The sequence below is a fragment of the Netta rufina genome, assembly GCF_964035555.1.
Source record: "Netta rufina genome assembly, chromosome: 1".
Classification (NCBI taxonomy): domain Eukaryota; kingdom Metazoa; phylum Chordata; class Aves; order Anseriformes; family Anatidae; genus Netta; species Netta rufina.
In genome coordinates this window covers 46,373,360-46,392,391 of record NC_140123.1, presented here as the reverse complement: position 1 = coordinate 46,392,391, position 19,032 = coordinate 46,373,360, and positions in this window count along the sequence as shown.

Genomic DNA, 19,032 nt, shown 5'->3' with positions numbered 1-19,032 from the left:
AAATATGGTGGTGAGCAATTTCTGCTTGAAGTAGCAAATGCATCAATGCCGATATTTTGCTTTCTGCTCTTCTATGCCCTTATATAAATATGCCCGCACCTAAATCTGTCTCATCGTGTTGATCTTCATGTAAAATTCACACCCTGACTTGTGTAAATGTAACCCGACCATAAAAGTAATTTGTTCATGTGTCACAGCCTTGCAAGCATTGAGGTAACTGCAAAAACATCTCTTGTTAGATTGCAATTAGTGTATTATCATTCTGAATTAAGCATGGTAACAAAATTCTTAAGTATTTTATTCTTTTCTGGAGGTTTTTAAGTATTAGCTTAATGGCTTAATCCTATTGGTATGAAAAAGACAAAATAAATATAGTACTTATTTCAACAGCTATTAAAAATAATTATTTCCCTTACAGTACAATGGCAAATGAGATCACTGAGATTACCAATATGAGCAACATGATCACCTGAGAAGGAAATACATCTTCTTAAGAGATTCCCAACAAATCCATTTGAATCAAATCCATATCTTGGTTTTTATTTGAAAGTTTTTTGACATAACTGTTGTTTTACTTTCACTTGTCACAGTTACTCTGATAAATCCAAGAAGGAAGCAGAAAAATAAAGACCTTGATCTCCAGTAGGCAAATTAATCAACTAGGCTTCAGGTTGCCTGGAAAAAAAAAAATATATATATATATAATTGTTATTATTATTGTTATTATTATTATTATGTATTTCCATAGCAAAGCTCTCCTTTTGCAATGAAGCTGTCTTACCTCTTTAGGCAAAGACAGTGACAGCATAGTTAAAATAGCCAGAGTCTAGAAAGAACAGGGTTACTGGAACCTTAAAATTCCTGAAATATAGCTGTATATAATTTATAATAACTTAAGCACTGGCATACTGTTTGTTAGAGAACCATACACAGTGGTGGAGAATGTGAAAAGTTATGGGTAAAGCACAGTGAAAATATATTGTAGTTCTAGTGAAACTGCATTCAACTAACACACCATATGTGGCTGCACATCTGTTTCTGAGTATTTGTGGGACAGAGGGCAGTATGGTTCTCTTCAGAGTGTGTCTTCAAGTATGCTGGCTATGGAAGAAACTATTCTTGTGCAAGTTTAGGCAATACGTGAAGCAATGTTCATAGCTTCTTACAATCAGTGTTAGGATTTTTTTTTTTCCTGAACATATTACACTGACACCATTGTATGATAAAAATATTTCCTAATAGTGGTGTGGACTTTCTTTAATGGATCCCCTCCCTTCTAAACCCAACCCATGTAAAATAACTGCATATGATGTAGAAAGATCATCCTTGGCATACACATATGGTATTGCAAGAATCTGGCACAGTATGTTTCATTTCGTTTAAGCCAGATAGCCAGAAGTAGCCAAAGTTTTAATTTGGGTGCTGTCCAACCATTGTTAATCACAAAAGACATGGTACAACAAGTTGGCATTTGTATATGTGAATAATGGAATATTTCTTTAATTATATACAAAAATCATAAACGGAATAGTTTTCTCTCCTTATAAAGTGTCCCTTTTGCATCTGTTCCAACTTTCATTGAAGTCAAAGGAAAGTCTCCCATTTATTTCAGTGGAAGTCAGTTGAGTCTTATGAAATTCTGTTGCATGATAGCTCCTGACTTCCTTGAAGTCTGTTGCAAATTTGCACTTGACATACAAAATACTTGCCTCACAGCCTGTAATTCCATAAAGCTATTCTGAGGACTGTTACATTACTTGCAGGGAAAAAAATAATAATAATAAAATAAATTAAAAGTTCAAGAAAACACATTAAAAAGTAGAATCTCCAATCTTATATGAAACTGCGGCAAAAATATTTAGCATTTTTTCAGTCATGAAGAACCTTTCTTTGTAAAACCTTTCTGATACAATATTATGCAATAGTTAAGAGCTAAGCTAAGAATTTTGAGAAATGTCATTGAGATATGCTATACAAAGATTCTTTTCTGCAGTTAAAATATATTCTTGCAAGCCACATATTACCAGCCACATATTTGATTTTTCTTTTCAGATTTTATGGCAGAATAAAATACATTTCTTTCACAATTTCAAAACATGAAGTGTATAATAGAAAATTTGTTTTATTATGTTCAAAAGTCCTAAATTAACAGTTTCCTTTCCTCCACAAGTGCCTTTTTTGTATCTGATCCAATTCTCACTGAATCCAAAGTTTAAGTTGTATCAAAAATGGATGCAAACTGCACACTGAGACAGATGATAGAGATAAATTCAAGTAGGCATGTAGGTAGAAATAAGCCAAAAGACTGTAATAAAAGCCTTTATCTGGTTTTGGCAAACTGTCACATCATGGTGTGTTCAAGAACAATATCTATTATTTACTTCCTTAAGGGACTGACCGCTTCTGACTCAATGTTAAGTGGGTTACTTGGGTGTCTTATGGGTTGACCAACTGGTTGTCCTTGCTCTTTTCTCTCCGTTTAAGTGGACAGCCTCTCTTAAAGGTTTTCTCTTGTTTGTCTAACCTGAGCAGTGGTGTTGTGTTTTTTTGTTGTTGTTGTTGGTTGGTTGGTTGGTTTGGTTTGGTTTTTGTTTTACTATGTCTCCAATGAATTCCATCACTAAACATTTAAGAGATTGGTTTGAGAGAAAAAAATCACGTGAGTAACATAATTTCTTCTAAACTACTGACAGAACAAGCAGTATGACAAGTGGAAAAGAGAAATAAAGCCTACAACATGAAATAGTTGTGATTGTTGCTTTGTTTGTTTGTTTTTAAGAGGAAAGGAACTGCATATACATGTATAATCAGGTCTTCTCAGGATAGCAGTTTCCAGCACAGAAACTGAGATTTCTCTTGTCCCTGTCTTCTCATAAAACACTAATTCATCATGTTACAACATTGGGAGGAATATTTCTATTTTAGGAGAGTTTTTGTAACATAAAATTCTGGTACAAGATACAAAAGAAGGATCTTCCAAAGCCGAAATTTTAATGATGTCTTCTACACTCTATACATTCCCTCTTCACCCAGAAATTTCTCCCCATATTTTTGACCTGAGAATGGAAGCCAAATATCCTGGAAAACTGATTGATACACCAAAGAGTTGGGGATATTTGGTGGACTCAGGGAAAGACTAGTAGATTTTCCATTCAGATCTTTAAAACCTATCCTACATGGGACAATGGAGCTGACTCTGCATTTGAGTTATGTTTACCTATTATTTTCTTGCCTATTTTCTTTCTGCCTTTCTCTCTAGTTTAAATGTCTATGGCTACACCTGTACCAGTAAATGAAACAAGCCTAAGGCTGCTCTCCAGCACTGGGGCCAACTAAAACAGCATGTTTTACATCCATATTATTAAATTGTTTCTCCCTCCAAAACAGAGTAGTTGCATTCTAACTGTTTATTGTGAAGTTCACTTATATCTGAATCATACCCAGAAGCTTTATGGGAGAATAAAAGTGGACAGGGGCCAAAACCATTCTGGTAGTGTAACAACACAGGCAATCCAGTTCCAGCACTAAGTTGCTCTATTTATTAATATAGTTGTAGTCTTTGTGTACTGGGCCTGTTCCAAAATCTACAGCTAGTAGAAAAGATTGCTCTTCACTCTGCTGTTCTTTTGCTACTCTTCTGCTTCTAGTATCACATTTCCTTCTTTACATAATAACATGACATAAGGGAAGTAAACAAACAAACAAAAATTGCATAACGAATTATCAGACTTTATATATTGTGTTTTGTTGTACATCCATAAGCCAAATAATCACTTTGCATCTCTTCACACCTCATCATAATAATGACAAGAAAACCAAAAGACTCTGTGGTGTAAGCTAAGATTTTTTTTTTACCTACGTCAGCACCATTCCTAACTCTGATAAGAGCTTCAAGACACATTACAATAAAAATTATAATAGTTACTATTTTAACCAGCATATCTTCAGAGTATCTCACTATCTTGTGAACATTCCAGTTGGTTGGGAAAGTCACAGTAGGTATTAACACAGGAATGATACATACAGGGAGATAAGGTTATGTCTACACTGATAACTTCCTCACATCCCACATTTCTTATTTTAATGATACAATATGTAGAAATGAATGAAGTGGAAAAACGGTTAACTACAGATCTGGAGAAGTTTACTATCCAGAGAGTGACTTTAAGAATCTGTTATGGAGACTTCCCAGTTATTTTGAAGACTTCCCTGCTTGTTATCTGAATTTAATGTTATATTAACCTGCTCATTGAAATTTGCCCTGCTGCCATAGTTTTGAGTATTTCTATTTTACTTCCTGTTATCTTTTATTTTCAGACATTTTCTTCCATTCACTGACTGAGGCAAGAAAAGGAAGAAACAAAAAAAAATAATCTGTCAAAAATATAATATTTATTGTTGTCTTTGCTGCCACTTCTAAAAAACTGATGGTGAAAGAGGACACAATCCTTTTGCCGTGCATGTCACTGTACACTCAGAAACTTGGTGTGTTTGAAGTTTCCTCATTTCACCAAATTTGAATGGAGAACTCATATCAGAAATAGCATGAAACAATTTAAAAATATTGTTTTAATATTGTAATTATTCCTTCCTATCCTCAATATTTTCTTTCAGCACTGAATCTTTTCAGTTATTTTCTTTATAATGTCTATTAATTTTTTCCAGCTACCCCACCAACCCTAAAAATACTGATGACAGTTTTGCAAATCACAGAAGCCCACAATCAAACTTCCCAGAATTTTTGCAATGTAATTCTACTCAAGTACGTTAAGAAGAGGAAAGTAGATCTCCTTAAAGACTAGATTTTTATTTTATTTTTTTTTTCAAAACACTGAAGCAGATATCTTTAAAATTAATTGAATGCTTCTTAATGTCTCACTCCTGAGTTATAGTTAGGAAGTATATAAGTTATATAAGGAAGTTAAAACATAGAAATAATTTCATCTTTGTTCTGTGAGTAGTTTATGTACAATCTTAATCTAAATCAAACTGTATAATTCATAGTATTTTATTATATGAGTTTAAAATTCCATGGTTTTGAAAATGTTGGGTTTTCATAAAAGCCAAATAACAACATATTGCAGCATGATACATCCTATGACACAGGAAATCGAAAATGACAGCAATATACTTGATGAACAGGGAGGTAGTAAAACAATAAAGTTTTAACTGTTATGTGGATAAAACTCTATTTAACATTCTGAAATCTCCAGAATAAGATGAACTTTTTTTTGAAAATCGTGCTAGTTAGAAGAGTAATTACATACAATGAGGGAAAAATTCTGCCATCTAATCCTTGTTCCCCTGCTAATTTGTCTTGAAAACTAAAGCTACTGCCTGAACTTTTCTTTTTGATTTTCTCCTTTTCCCAGCCTGTAAATGAATATTGACAAGTCAGAATTCAGTGGCATTTTTCCCAAAAAATAGCATTTAGCAACAAACAAAATTGAGATGTGGTTTCAACTGAATGGTCTAGGAAAGTTTCTAACTCAGAAATGGTAACTGCAGCGAAGAACTGAACATCAGCTTCAGAACCTGACCCCAAGGGTGACAACAGATAACTCGCATTGTCATACTTCCATTTCATATTTCTGAAAAGGGGAAGAATAATGTTGCCTGCTTCCCACAGAGTCTCTGTGTATGTTTGATTGAGACCATTAGATTTAGAGCAAAGAACATAGGCTTCCTACTGCTTCCTACCTAGCACAACACTGATACCATCTCAAAGAAGTGCAGCAGTAATTGTGATGATTACAATGATGATATCTGATGAACCTATGGAAAAAAAAAAATACATCTTTTCTTCTGGCTTGACCTCAGACCTTGTTGTGATGTCATCTTATGATCTGGACTCTTGACTGGACACATATACCATCCCTTGCTGTCCCCCTTGCTTTGCTTACTGGGCACTGGATGACTGTACCATGCCCCTTGATTCCTGTCCTGTTCTAGCCTTTGCTTACACAGATTGTTTGCCACATTCCAGAATAAGCTTTCCTTCTGCTTTCAACCCAACAAACCAGGAAGAATTTTTAAGGAGGGTTTGTAAATTTTTGGTGGACCAGAAATAAAAACTGGTGAGTAGCACAAATTGCCTATTAGGCATTTGTTCATTTTGAATTAGCAAGAGGGACACTGGAACTCTGTTTCAGGTTTTTAATACAGACAAAAAGAACTTTGTCTAGTGAATGTAACAAAATAATGATGACTAATGTGCAAAGATGCAGCACTACCATTATGGTTCTTTTGTGTTCCCTGTGTATGGCACTCATTAAAAAAATATACCTAGGCATATATATATATATATAAATTATTTTTTATTATTATTATTATTTAATTAAGATTTTGTATGTTGTTGTGTTTCATTGACACGTTGCTTTGTTCTTTTTATTTTTTTTCATTTAACTGTTTATTATAAATGTGCACACACTTCTGAGCACAGAAAGGAATACCTCTTATGACTTGCAGATAAATTACCCAATTTTTCTTTGCCTCTCTCAAAGAGGCAGTGATATTGAAATCATCTTGAGCTCTTGTTGTCCAGGGATCAAGAAAATTAATGAAATCTTCTTCAAAAATATTACAAAAGCTGTGTGGAAATTTTTAAAGATATTTTCCAGCTGCTAAGCTATATAAATATTTTATAACCTTGGAACAAGTTGTTTTCTAAACAGCATTGTTAGCACTGCTGATTAATGTTATCCCTGATATCCAACCAAAGTTTACCATGAGTCTTTTCTCCAAAATTAAGGCAATATCATTTCATAATATAGTACCCACATTAACAGAGCCTACAAATGAATTCTTGCTATATAGGTCATTTTTTACTGTAACAGGTTTGTAGATGAAGGAAATGCTAAATTCTAACAATGTGCTAGTGGCGCATTGTTACTTAAGCTGTGCCTTGTGTCTCTTTTCTTTCATTTCTTTATTATTGGAACTTAAACCCAATTGGATGAAACCAGATTTATAGGCAATAACTATGGTGGGACATATTAGCCAAAATTAGCTCAAGGTAGGACAATTTATTAGCCAAAATCTTACGGCTTGCAAGAGAAGACATGGGAATGAACCAGAGCATATGTGATTCAGACAAGATCTTAACTGGTGGAATAGAATCCTGCATCCTCTTTCATGACATGTTTCTACCAGAATCTGAGACACTGAGATGGCTAAAGCTAGGGCAGACTAGTTCGACTTGTGGTATCACCCAAAATGTGCATACACTGATGCTGCATTGTACTGACATTTTTAATTAAAATACATCCTTCTTTTCTGATCTTTTAAAATATAATTCTTGGAACTGTAGCATAGAATCTATATTGCTTATATTCTGTTTTCTATTTATTCTATTTCCACAGAAGGCTTACTAAGACAGAAAAGGAGTGTAAAAAAGTAAAACAGCAATAAGTGCATCTGATCAGCATGTATGATATAAAAATCATGACCTGGAAAACAATCTAATTTGCAAAAATATTTTTCTGGCTTTTGGGCTATTGCATCCACACCCAAATCCAAATTCTGACCAAGAAAGACTATTTACAGAAGAAAATGAACAGTTCTGGGCCATGCATCTGGTGCATGAAGCCATTGAATGCCAGTTTGCTGAGAGATGTCTAAAATTAATTTATACAAAGCTTTGGCATAATAGGCACAGATCAGATTAGTAGACATTCTGAAGTTGTATTTCTTGGGTTTGGAAAATAAAATTTATTCTATTGATCTAAAAATTTTTTTGTTTTGTTTTGTTTTTGTTTTTAAGGCACTGACACACAGCCTTCCTCTCTTCTTTCTCCAAAATGAACTTTGGTACCTGTACATTGCTTACTAATCTGATATGTATCTTTAAGTATTTGTAATGAAGAAAGTGAATCAAAGTATATGGGCCTAAATTATGCTCAACAGGTAGGAACACCTGGCATCACTTGTTTTGTACATATTATTATTATTATTATTATTATTTTATTATCTAATAAACTGTCTCTATCTCAACCCACAGGCTTCAGTTTTCTCATTTCTCTCCCCCATCCCAGAGAGGGAGTGGGAAGGGTGAGCGAATGGTTGTGTGGTGTTTAGCTGCTGGACAGGTTACAGCACAACAACAGCAGAATTTGCAAGTAGATCCCTTTGAAAAGAATTTCTGTCCTGCCTTTTAACATCAATTAGAAAGCTTTCAAATCTTCTTTCTTCAATATTTCTTGTCAATTTAGCAGAAACAAACCCACCCTTTTACTGCAAACAAGGGAGCATAGTATATGTTCCATAAGGGCCATAGTCACTTTCAATGATCAGCAAACAAGCTAACTGAAAAGGTGATAGAGCTGTGATTATACAGAACTGTGTGAAAAAATGAATCTAGAAATAAGAATGATGGTCCTCTCTAAACTTAAAATTTGGCCTACAGTCAATGTTTCTGTCATTGCAAAAAAGACAGACAATTTATTATTTTTATTGTGCTGCAAATGTATCACAAATCTGCTGAGTAGTTCTTTTAGAATTTTTACAGAAGAACCAAAACCTTAAAAGATGGTCATTGTTTTCATGAACAGACTTACTGAAGACAAAGAATATCTTACCTCTTTGCGTCTGTATTTGTTGTGGTTTTTTTTAAAGCATTTTACAACAATGCAACATAAAGTCCTCCAGAACTAATTCATCCAGCTTTTTGAGACCTCCCATAATATAAAGCCATTTTTTCAGATACAAGTAAAGTTTCATCAATGTCTTACAATAAAATCCCTCCTCTAGTGAGTTTTCTAATCCCAATTAAATCCCAATGGGCTGCCAATTGGGAATGATCCCTAACCTGTGCCAATACCAAGCCCTGAGCCTGGTCAATGACTGACAGAGTGAGAGTTGCCCTGGCCAAAACTAACAGAGAACAGCATAATAACATAAAACAACTGATGGTTGAATTGCAGTACATAGGAAAATTCCCTATTACCACTTAATTTACTAGTAGAATTGTAACATGATGATTCCTTGAGAAATACTTCGAAGCAAGCAAAAGAGAGAGAATAGTTCTGAGGCTTATGCACATATAGTTTGATGAGGATTGTTCACATTAAGAAATAAAGTTTCCTGTGAAGCCACAAAAGGTATAAAATGTCTCAAGGCAGTTATGACACCACATTTAATGAACAGAGATGTTTTGTGTTAAATGTCCTTGACTGGATCTCTGCAGATGAAGTTTAATATGTGAGCAATAATAAAAGGATACACTAATTTTTACATATCATCAGTAAACTAAGAGAAATGATTACGTTCACACTTTAAGTCTGTAATCATAAAACAGGACTGTTTTCTCCAGTGTCAGTGAGACTCATCAAGTCATCAAGACTCATACTCAGGAACAAATCTTCAGATGTGCTGTTGCATGAGCAGCTTAGGCCCATCTGATATTATGCTGCCCACAGAAGTGGGAACAAATTCAGGCACTTCCCTTGCACCAGCAATAGCCTCTGCTCAGTGGAATAACAACAGCAGCATGAGCTGACCTGGTAAAAGTAATATTATTATAAAAATTAATTTTAACCAGTAAATAATTAATCTGATGCAGTTGATTACACAGTGAGGAATGAAGTAATTGTGGCATAAGAAGGATGTCAGCATCGTCCCTTCTATTCCTTAAAGATGATTTCATTAATGTCTTTAAGCTTATCTTCACTCAAATTTTCTCTTAATGTCATATTTGTAAAAGTAATTCTTTCTATCTAAACTAGAGAAAGCAAAACCCCATTTCAGCAAAATATCATGAACTAAAAAAAAAAAGAAGTACAGTTTTACTGAAATTTGACCAATTAAAAAAACATTTGTAATCAGTGTTGCAAACAGAGCTTTAAGTAACATGACATACCTCTGACTAATACTCTTTTAATCCTTAGTCTTAAAACATTTATTACACAAATAGCAGGCAAGGTCAACAGTAAATTGCACTTTATAAATTCAGGTTTGCAATATAAAACAAGAATTCATGAACACTATGTGAGTAAAAATGTCTGATTTAAGTTAGCTGCATCTCTGTTCTACCCTAGAGGAGTTAACAGAGGAATACTGCAATTTTAACTGGTCCAATAAAGTCAACTTCTATTATGGTAAAGGATCATAAAAGCTAGATCAAAGCAGACTGTCTAACTGGTCTGTCAGTATTATCACTGAGACACAAGAAGCAGCCCATGCAGCAGAATAGTAAACACCAGGAATGCAGGTTGCCATATGCAAGACAATGCTGTAAGCACTCCTCTTTGTTTGCAAAAACATTAAACTGAAATTTCATCAATGTCATGAACAGCTTAGAGACATAGGAAAAGCATACTGAATAGGAAGAATAGAGGAAAAATTAAAAAAAAAAAAAAAGATCATTTGTTCCCCCATGCGTAAATGCTGAAGTGGATTTTCCAGCATTCTCTCTCATAAATTCTTCCATTCATTTTATAATGAAGATTTGAATTACTTTATCACATTTTGTGCTATCTGCTGACTTTGTCTTGTTTTACAATCATTTATAAATCAAGTTAAAAACAAAATAGGATGGTATTATATCCCTGACAGGTAGGTAGAAAAAGGATTGTATTTGAACATCACAAAAGTTTCCTTCATTTTGTAACAGAAAGAAAGAAAGTCTGTATGTGAAAGTACCTCTTTTTTTTTCTTTCAGTGAGGCCATCTCCTTATCACCTATATCCTGCTTCTAAGAACCGGTTTGAATCTGAGCTCTGAATTAGTACTGCCCTCTACACTGCAGAGATGCTCTGCATCAGCTCCGGAAATCTCTCTGCTGCAGGAGCCTCTAACATTAGTATGTCAATCTACCTAAGGAATTTATAGGGTCCCTATTCACAAAGCATGACAACAGCTCATACCACCATCTGATATAGGAATACTGCAATAGTCAACAGGGGAAAACCTTTTCATGGAAGTTCTGACCTGGTCTGCAACAGAGCAGTGAAACAAAGCTAACCTTGACACATCACTGGTTAGTGCTCTGACTATCAGCTCCTGAAGCTTTGCTAATGAATTTGTGAAAGTCACTGACCTCTCTACCTCCTATGCACCCTACACAGATCAGCTGTCTGGAACTCATTTTCTGTAGAGCAGGACTACATGGTGCACACAGACAGATTTCTAATGCTATGTCTACATTGCTAAATAAAGGCAGGTCAGAGAACAACCTCTAAGACTGGACCTGCAGTTGTCTGCATTGCTTAATTATTTCCTTGTTTCTAAATCTGTTTTGGACCATTCAAAGCAGTTCCCTACAAAACATATTTTCAGGGGGAACTAGTCCTGAGCTATCCACACCACATAGGGATTAAATTCCATCCCTCTGACTTCACATTTAGTCACATCCCCAGTGGCCAATTACAGTCTGGTAATCAGCTTTACCTTAAATGTCAATAAAGCACTTTAGAGAACATGCTCCACCTAGTAAGATTATAAGAACAAAAATATTGGTATTCTTTCCTCCCTTCCTGAAGATCCCTGAACATGACAAATGCTTGAGTACAATATATGCTACTACAGTGCTGGTACAGACTCCTCGAATAGTTCTCACCTCTTGGGGAGTATTTATATATTTCTTTGCTCTAAAATATGTTTTATTATTTCTCCTTCAAAGGAAAAAAAAAAAAAAAAAAAAAAAAAAAACTAACAGTCACCTTCCAAAGCTGTCTGTATCACGATGAATTAAGATGAATTTTCCAATCCCCAAATCAGAAAACACTGCAGCAAGACTCCAGACTAGGAAAACCTTTGCAACCCAATACTCTTGTGAAGGACAGTTGTGCTCAAAGCTAAGTAGGAACAAGAGCAATTTCTAACTGAAAAGTGAAGTGGATGTTTGGTAGATAAAGACCAGTTTGCACCAGAGCACTCAACTGAAAAGATGTGTGAATGCAGCCTTGAAGAGTTCAAAATAGTGTGATGGACACAAAGCAAGAGAGATCTAGTAAAGTAACCATAGGAAGTGATAAATTCCTCCTGTGTGTGAGAAACTGTGTTATTTTTGAAGCACACACTTATACCTTTTTCACAGGGAGTTTGTGAACCTGAGAGCTCCAGATTAAGATCTTCCTAGAAACGTATAATATACTTGTTACCTCTCTCTTCAAGCTATGGTCAAGCTATCATTGCAGAATTAATAATAGTAATTGTTTTAGTGGTTATAATTGCTGTCAAGCCTCAATCATAGCACAGCAATCATATCAAATGAGAACAGTAACAAAAATCCAGAAGAATACATGAAGCATACATATACCTTTCTGCTTTGTTTTGAAGTGACACTGTTATTCAGCAAATGAAAATCTACAAGGGAAATGCTACTAAATGGAGGAAAACAACAGAACAGGCACAGTGATCAAAATTACCAAATGAAATGAACAAATATATATATATAAATAAAATAAAGGAAACTAAAATTGCAGATAGATGTAAAGCAAAATCAAATCCTATGAATAAGTCATTCCAGAGAGCAGAGTCCCAAATGCTAAAGCCAACCTTGGCTAAAATATGTAAACAGAACAGTCACTAAAGTTCTTCAACAGTCAAGTCACTTGTAAAAACACACGAAGCCACGTGCTTATGGGCAGATTTCACACAGAGAGCGAGCTGAGATAGGCCTGTATGGACATGATATCAATAGCCAAGAAACTGGGCTTTTTTATCCTTTTTAATGTTTGTAAAGCACCTAGAACTTTGTGATTGCTACCCAAAAGCACTTAGTTACAATAAGAACAACAAATGTATGAAAAAAAAAGGATGGCCAAGACAAAAAAAAAAAAGGGGTGGGGGAGAAGCAGATTTGAAATATTGTTATTGCATGTAAGAATATAATTTCATTGAGGTAGGATAAAGAAACTAAATTTACTCAATAAACAGTAAAATAGTGCTGGAACTGACTCCATACTAAATTAAATTTGGATTTCTACCAGGTTATTAACACTAGTACTTAAATATGGAACAAACAGTGGCAGGTTCATTTCCACTTGTGAGTGTTGATAACCCTGTAGCTCTGATGGATAACTGCAGCTATAGGTTAACAAAGCAGCAGGGGGAGATTACAAAAATAATCATCATCATCATGTGGTAGTCCCCAGAATAGCAGATTAACCCTACAAGTAAAATTGTAAGGGCATACTCACAAAACTATGAAAACAAAGCAGATATCAACAGGTTCTGCTGTTGTAGTGCCATCATTGCTTTGATACAGAGGCTACACTGAAATTATAAAATTCAAATCCTGAATCACAAAGCTGATTGTCAGTGAAAACATATGAAAAAATATTAAAAGTCAGGTAAGCAAAGCAAAATCAGATATTCATTTACTGAATCCTTCAGTAAGCAGAACAGTGTATACTGACACAGGTCACTTTACCTTATATAGGTAAGAGATATGAGTATTAAAAGGTTAACATAATACTAACGATTGTGTTAAACTGCTTTCTCTCTCCAGCATCCATAAAATGATTAGAGCTGCATAGCCACAAAAATGTGCATTGAAAATTCTCTAGAAGGCTAACTTTGTACAAAAAGTTTTGGTCTGTCATGAGGCTCCTTCCTACCACCTGAGCTCTGCTGCTGAACATAACCTAAACCAAGACATGGCCTACTTAAAGTGCTACAGTAACACACATGCAAGCTAGTTAGAGTTTAGCATGAAAGAAAAGAGTCTCATCCACTTTCTTACAAAACATTATAATGCTATCGTCTAGAATTATACAAAACATTAAATCCTGCACAACAGCATGGTGTTTACAGCCCTCATACCACAGATGGCAGTTCAGTTCCTTGTTCAGCCTAAAAGGATTTAAACCTAAATCTTTCACCTCAAAGGCAACTGCACCAGTTTTTAGACTAGACATAGACATGCTCTATCTTGTCCTTCTCATTCGCTGAAATCAAGAGTTGAAATTCCATCATATTTAATTTAGTAGAAGCATTGCAACCAAATTGTAGCAGCGAGGGCATCACCTAAATGGTCTTTAAATGAAGAGTCAGAAAAAAAACAATGGAATCTTCAGCCAAAGTAATGAAGCAAAGTTAGTTAAAACCAAAAGGCTACGTTCTGTATTACGCCATACAGAGAGATGCCACCAAGCTGAAGTACAAAACCTTAATTTTCTTCAGTCTGTTCTCCATAGAACAGTGAGGCTGAGGTTACTAGTGAAAACTTCAGATGAACTCCTGCCAGAACCATTATTAAAATTCAGTACTTACTAACTAACCTTTGTCTATACCCATTCCTCCAGACCATGATGCTCTGTCAAATTATCAACTTTGATTGCTGAACTTCATTGCTGAACTTAGTTCTATTAAAATATGACATATATAGCATGATTGGAAAAAAAAAAAAAAAAAAAAAAAAAAAAAAGCTTTTGTATTTTTCTTATATTTTTTTTAACAAAACAATAAAAGCAGTTTGTGATTCACTATAACAACCCTATCGTATACAACATTTCAAAATTTCTAGATATGTAACTTCAAAATATGAAATCATCAGCTTTTGAAGTTCTTGAAGGTGTTGCTTGTAATTCAAAGGTAGAAGTCCGGATATTTATGTTTGAAAAGACGGGCATTTTTTGTAAGATGGTGCTTTCACAAGAATGGTTGCAATGTTTAACATCCTATTTTCTCTCCTTTTCCTGGAAAGTTCCAAGAAAATTAAAGATTTCAATTTGGCTTCACCAGAAAACATTAATTTCTGAATTACAGACAGAAAGTTCACATTAGTTTGCCCCAAAAAAGTAGAAAATTATCTTTGCAATACACATGTAGCAGAAACAATTAAGTTCTGAGAAATCATATTATCTCAAGTGATCTCTGGGTAATATTTAGATGTTGTCTTCCTGTTATTATTATCAGAAATAATTCATATTAAATACTTATTCTGTGCACTAAAGAATTTCTTTGCTATGACCAAAAATCACTACTACAAAGTTGCATTATTGCATCATTCCTCTTGCTCTTGCCTTTCTATGTCTTTCTGATATCCTCTGAAAACAACATAATCTACATTTGTTTTCCTTTAACAAAACCCAGGCTTAACTCCAATTGCTGTTATGTGCCTTCATTTCAGTTGGTATTGGTTTTGTTTTCCTTGGGACCAGCAAAAGCTAAGCATACCGAAAGCTTATTTCATGTCAAAATATATTGTGCTACACATACTAGCTGATCAGGGGTTGTTTTCTCTAAACACTGAAAAGCTTGTTGTTTCAGGATACTTCTAAAATGTGTCTCTGAGCTTAGGGCTAGTGCTTGATTAATGCATGATTTCCTCTTTCAAATTAGAAACAGGAATCATGAGTGATGGTTAATAATTTTCATTTGCTCTTCTGCTCTGTTTTCCAAGTAGTCTAATTAAGGCCTGGTTCCCAAGCTTGATTAGTCTTCTTTTACATCTGACTGCAGTTTGCAGATAGTGCTTCCAGGCAGGAACTCATGCTTATTTGCAACAAATGGGAACAATCTGGGAAGGAAAAAGATTGGGTTTTGTTGTCTTTTTTTTTTTTTTTTTCTCCCTCCTTTAATTAGAGAAATTGTAGTGTCTCTTGCAGGAATCAACATAATTTAACTATAAATGTCAGAAGTGGAGACACAAAAATGAGGCTCCAAGTCACATTTGCTAAGCTGTATGTTGTAGTTGTGCTATTAGAGACAGCTGTTTTACACTTTTACCAAGTCTATTGGATTGCAGGGCAGTTAGTATATGCTGTCTGAATTTCACATCTAACATAAGAATAGTAAAAGGTCTACAAAAGCATCCGAGTTAGTCACTAGGTTGCATTGTCAGGGATGTTGCCTATGCATCCTGGCAAAGGGGAAGATGCTTGTCCTGCCGTCAATATTTGGAACAAATATTCCAACAACTATTCCTAAAAGAACTTCCTGTGAGTTATATGATACTATAAATAATTGTTTATGATCCGCAGTTTGTGTTTTAAAGACATTCAGAAAAAGAGAAGGTTCCTCTTCTCTACCCTCACTGTACAGTCTCAGGACAAATGTTTTTGCTAATTCCAAGGACTTCTCCATCCTGTAGTCACATGGATCTCAGATAGGTCCTGCTTCCTGAGGGATAATGCTCTCAGAAACTGGATTTTGTCCACTCACCACACTTCTCTAATTCAATCTTGGTAATTGTGTAATGCTTACAGTATTTTTTAAAAGCTGCTTGCCAGTGATGGTGTATCAAAAGATCAGAAGCACAGGAATGCTTTTAATTAAACATACCTTTCATTAATGAGTTCCTTGTTCTGACACAGACACCATTTCTATGTTATTGTCATTCCTGTATGTTGGTAGTGTTTTGTTTTTTGTTTTTTGTTTTTTTTTTTTTCTTCATGTAGTATCTTAATATTGCTGCTGTATGGCTGCATAATTTCTTCACTGTGAAGGTGATCAAACACTGGAACCTCTTAGACAGGTAGTTGATGCCCCATACCTGTCAGTGCTCAAGAGGCATTTGGATAATGACCTCAATAATATGCTTTAACTTTTGGTTAGCTCTGAACTGGTCAGGCAGTGAGACCTGATGATCTTTTTAGGTCCCTTCTAACTGAATTATTCTAATTATAATTCTTTTCATTATTATTATTTCTTTATGCTGATAGGGAGAAAAACAGCTAATGTAATTGCTTTTTTTCCCCTACATGTGACTTGTTTAAAGGGTAAGTGCACTTTAGAATAGTACTGTACATGTACTATGTACCAAGCACTAAAGTTATATACAGAAGAAAATCCCACAATTTGCAAATGTTAGCTCCCTGATTCAGCATCTCTTACTACTAATTATAGCTTCATGGTATAAATCTACTAAGCCTTTGGCATAAATAAAAATAAACATTGTCAATATTAACTAGATCTAGATGATACAAGCAGTGTCCGTATACTTTACCTTAAGGGGTTGCTAATGTGGCAAGATCTAGATAATGATTTTTCTAATGATAGAAACAGATAAAGACAGATTCAGAGACATTACATCCCAGAGGCAGCTCTGGAGGCATATTTTCTGCTGCAGCTTTCTAAGCTTTTTATGATACTAAGTGGGCATTGAACTAAACATTTGGGAACCTTATTTTAGAAACTGAGCTTTGGCCTCAAGATAACTTGCATCATCACTTCCCCTCCAGTACCAAGTTATATTACTACAACACACAAATTCTATGAAACACAGATGTTCATTTTCCCCTTTTGTCCTGGAGGCTAATAGCAAGAGTATTCTGAGAGAAAGAGGGAGAGCAGGACCCCATTTTTCCATGCAGTTTTTGCATTTTATCCAGTTGGAAATGTATAAGCCAGAACCCAATGCAATGATCCAGTTCTCCCTTCTTCAGTGCTTGTCTCTCACAACTTCATCACCTGTTAGCAGAACTGAACTTGGGGCTTTCTGAATGAGGTAAGAATAAGTGTAGCTAACAGATAAAGCTTCTTCAGTGACTTAGGAGAAGCATAAATGTTTCATCACTCATCTATGATGCACTTGGACACTCAATTCTCTCTTCTAGATGAAGTCTAGACTCAGGAGCTACAGTTCTTATTCCGGAATAGAGGTGCTATCAGTGTTTTGAAGCATCTCTAAAGGTTACATACTGCTAGTAAGAAAGCAACAGGAAATATTCTATGATATTTCTATGAAATCCAACAAAGCTGTATGTTAGACAGAATTTAGACATGAATGTGTCAAAAAAAATATATAAATAAATCATAGATTCATAGAACATCTTGAGTTGGAAGTGACCTTAAAGATGATCTATTTCTAAAACCCCTGCCATGGACAAGGACACCTCCCACTGGATCAGGTTGCTGAGGGCTCCATCCAACCTGGCCTTGAACACCTCCAGGGATCAACCACAGTTTCTCTGGTCAATCTGTGCCAGTGCCTCACCACCCTCTGAGTGAAGAATTTCCTCCTAACCTTTAATCTAAATCTCTCCTATTTTAGTTTAAAACTGTTCCCCCTTGTCCTATCACTATCTGTGTATGTAAAAAGTTACTCTCCATCTTTCTCATAAGCCCCCTTTAAGTAATGAAAGGCTGCAAAATACAAACTGGCTATGAACATCACCCTTAATGTTGTCTTCTCTTCCCTGTCTCTTTTTTGTATTTATTTCTTTGCCTCTTTCTCCAGATAAATACATATTATTTAAATAAATCTGTATGAAAGAGTACTTTTTTTTTTTTTTTTAAGATATAAAGATAAAACTACAAACCTATTCCACTATATTTGTGTATAGAAGAAAGAGAAAAAGTTTTATTATGTGTCCATATTTACCGATTCTACCAATTTATTTTGGTTAAAGAACATGACAGGACTATATTTTAGAGAAAGGAGAACACATGGAAGAGGAAATGAAGTTCTTCTTGTACTGGAAGGAGAAACTGAATGAAAAAGCAGTTGTTAAACATTTTGGGTGATGTGTTGAAAGATCAATAAATTCTGTTATTGTTTTCAGAACTTACATTTGCCATCTAAATGTCTAAGTGGTTTTCCGGCTAACAGTTTGGGGTATGTTTGAAGAAAATAAACCATCTGACTTTTGGATGACTCAAACACATAAGATCTAACCAACAAAATATTATATACTTTGCTTATACACTTCACTCTTTAACAGACACAAACTGAAGATTACATCTTATGTTTTGTTATTAATCTACTTTGTCCTCTTTACATCACTGAGCCATAAGTCAGAAATGTTTGTTATATCTGGAAGAAGGCTATGTTCCAACTTATTTTTTGTTTGTTTGTTTGTTTGTTTTGTTTGTTTTGTTTTTGATATGTAAGGACATCATTCATTCAAACTAAGTATTTTATCGTAGAGCTTGGCACATCAGTTAGGGTTGGTGTTGGGGTAAGGCTGGTAATTTTGTTATTAAAGTTGCCTAACACTTCCCATTATACAGCCTGTTTTCAGCTGCATATCGCTTTGCCAAACCTTAAATGTTTGGGCTGAAATTTTCCATGCCAGGTGTCTGCCTCAGGCAGAAATATTTCAGGAAGTTTCATCCAAAATGTTACAGCTGTTTCTGAGAATGAGG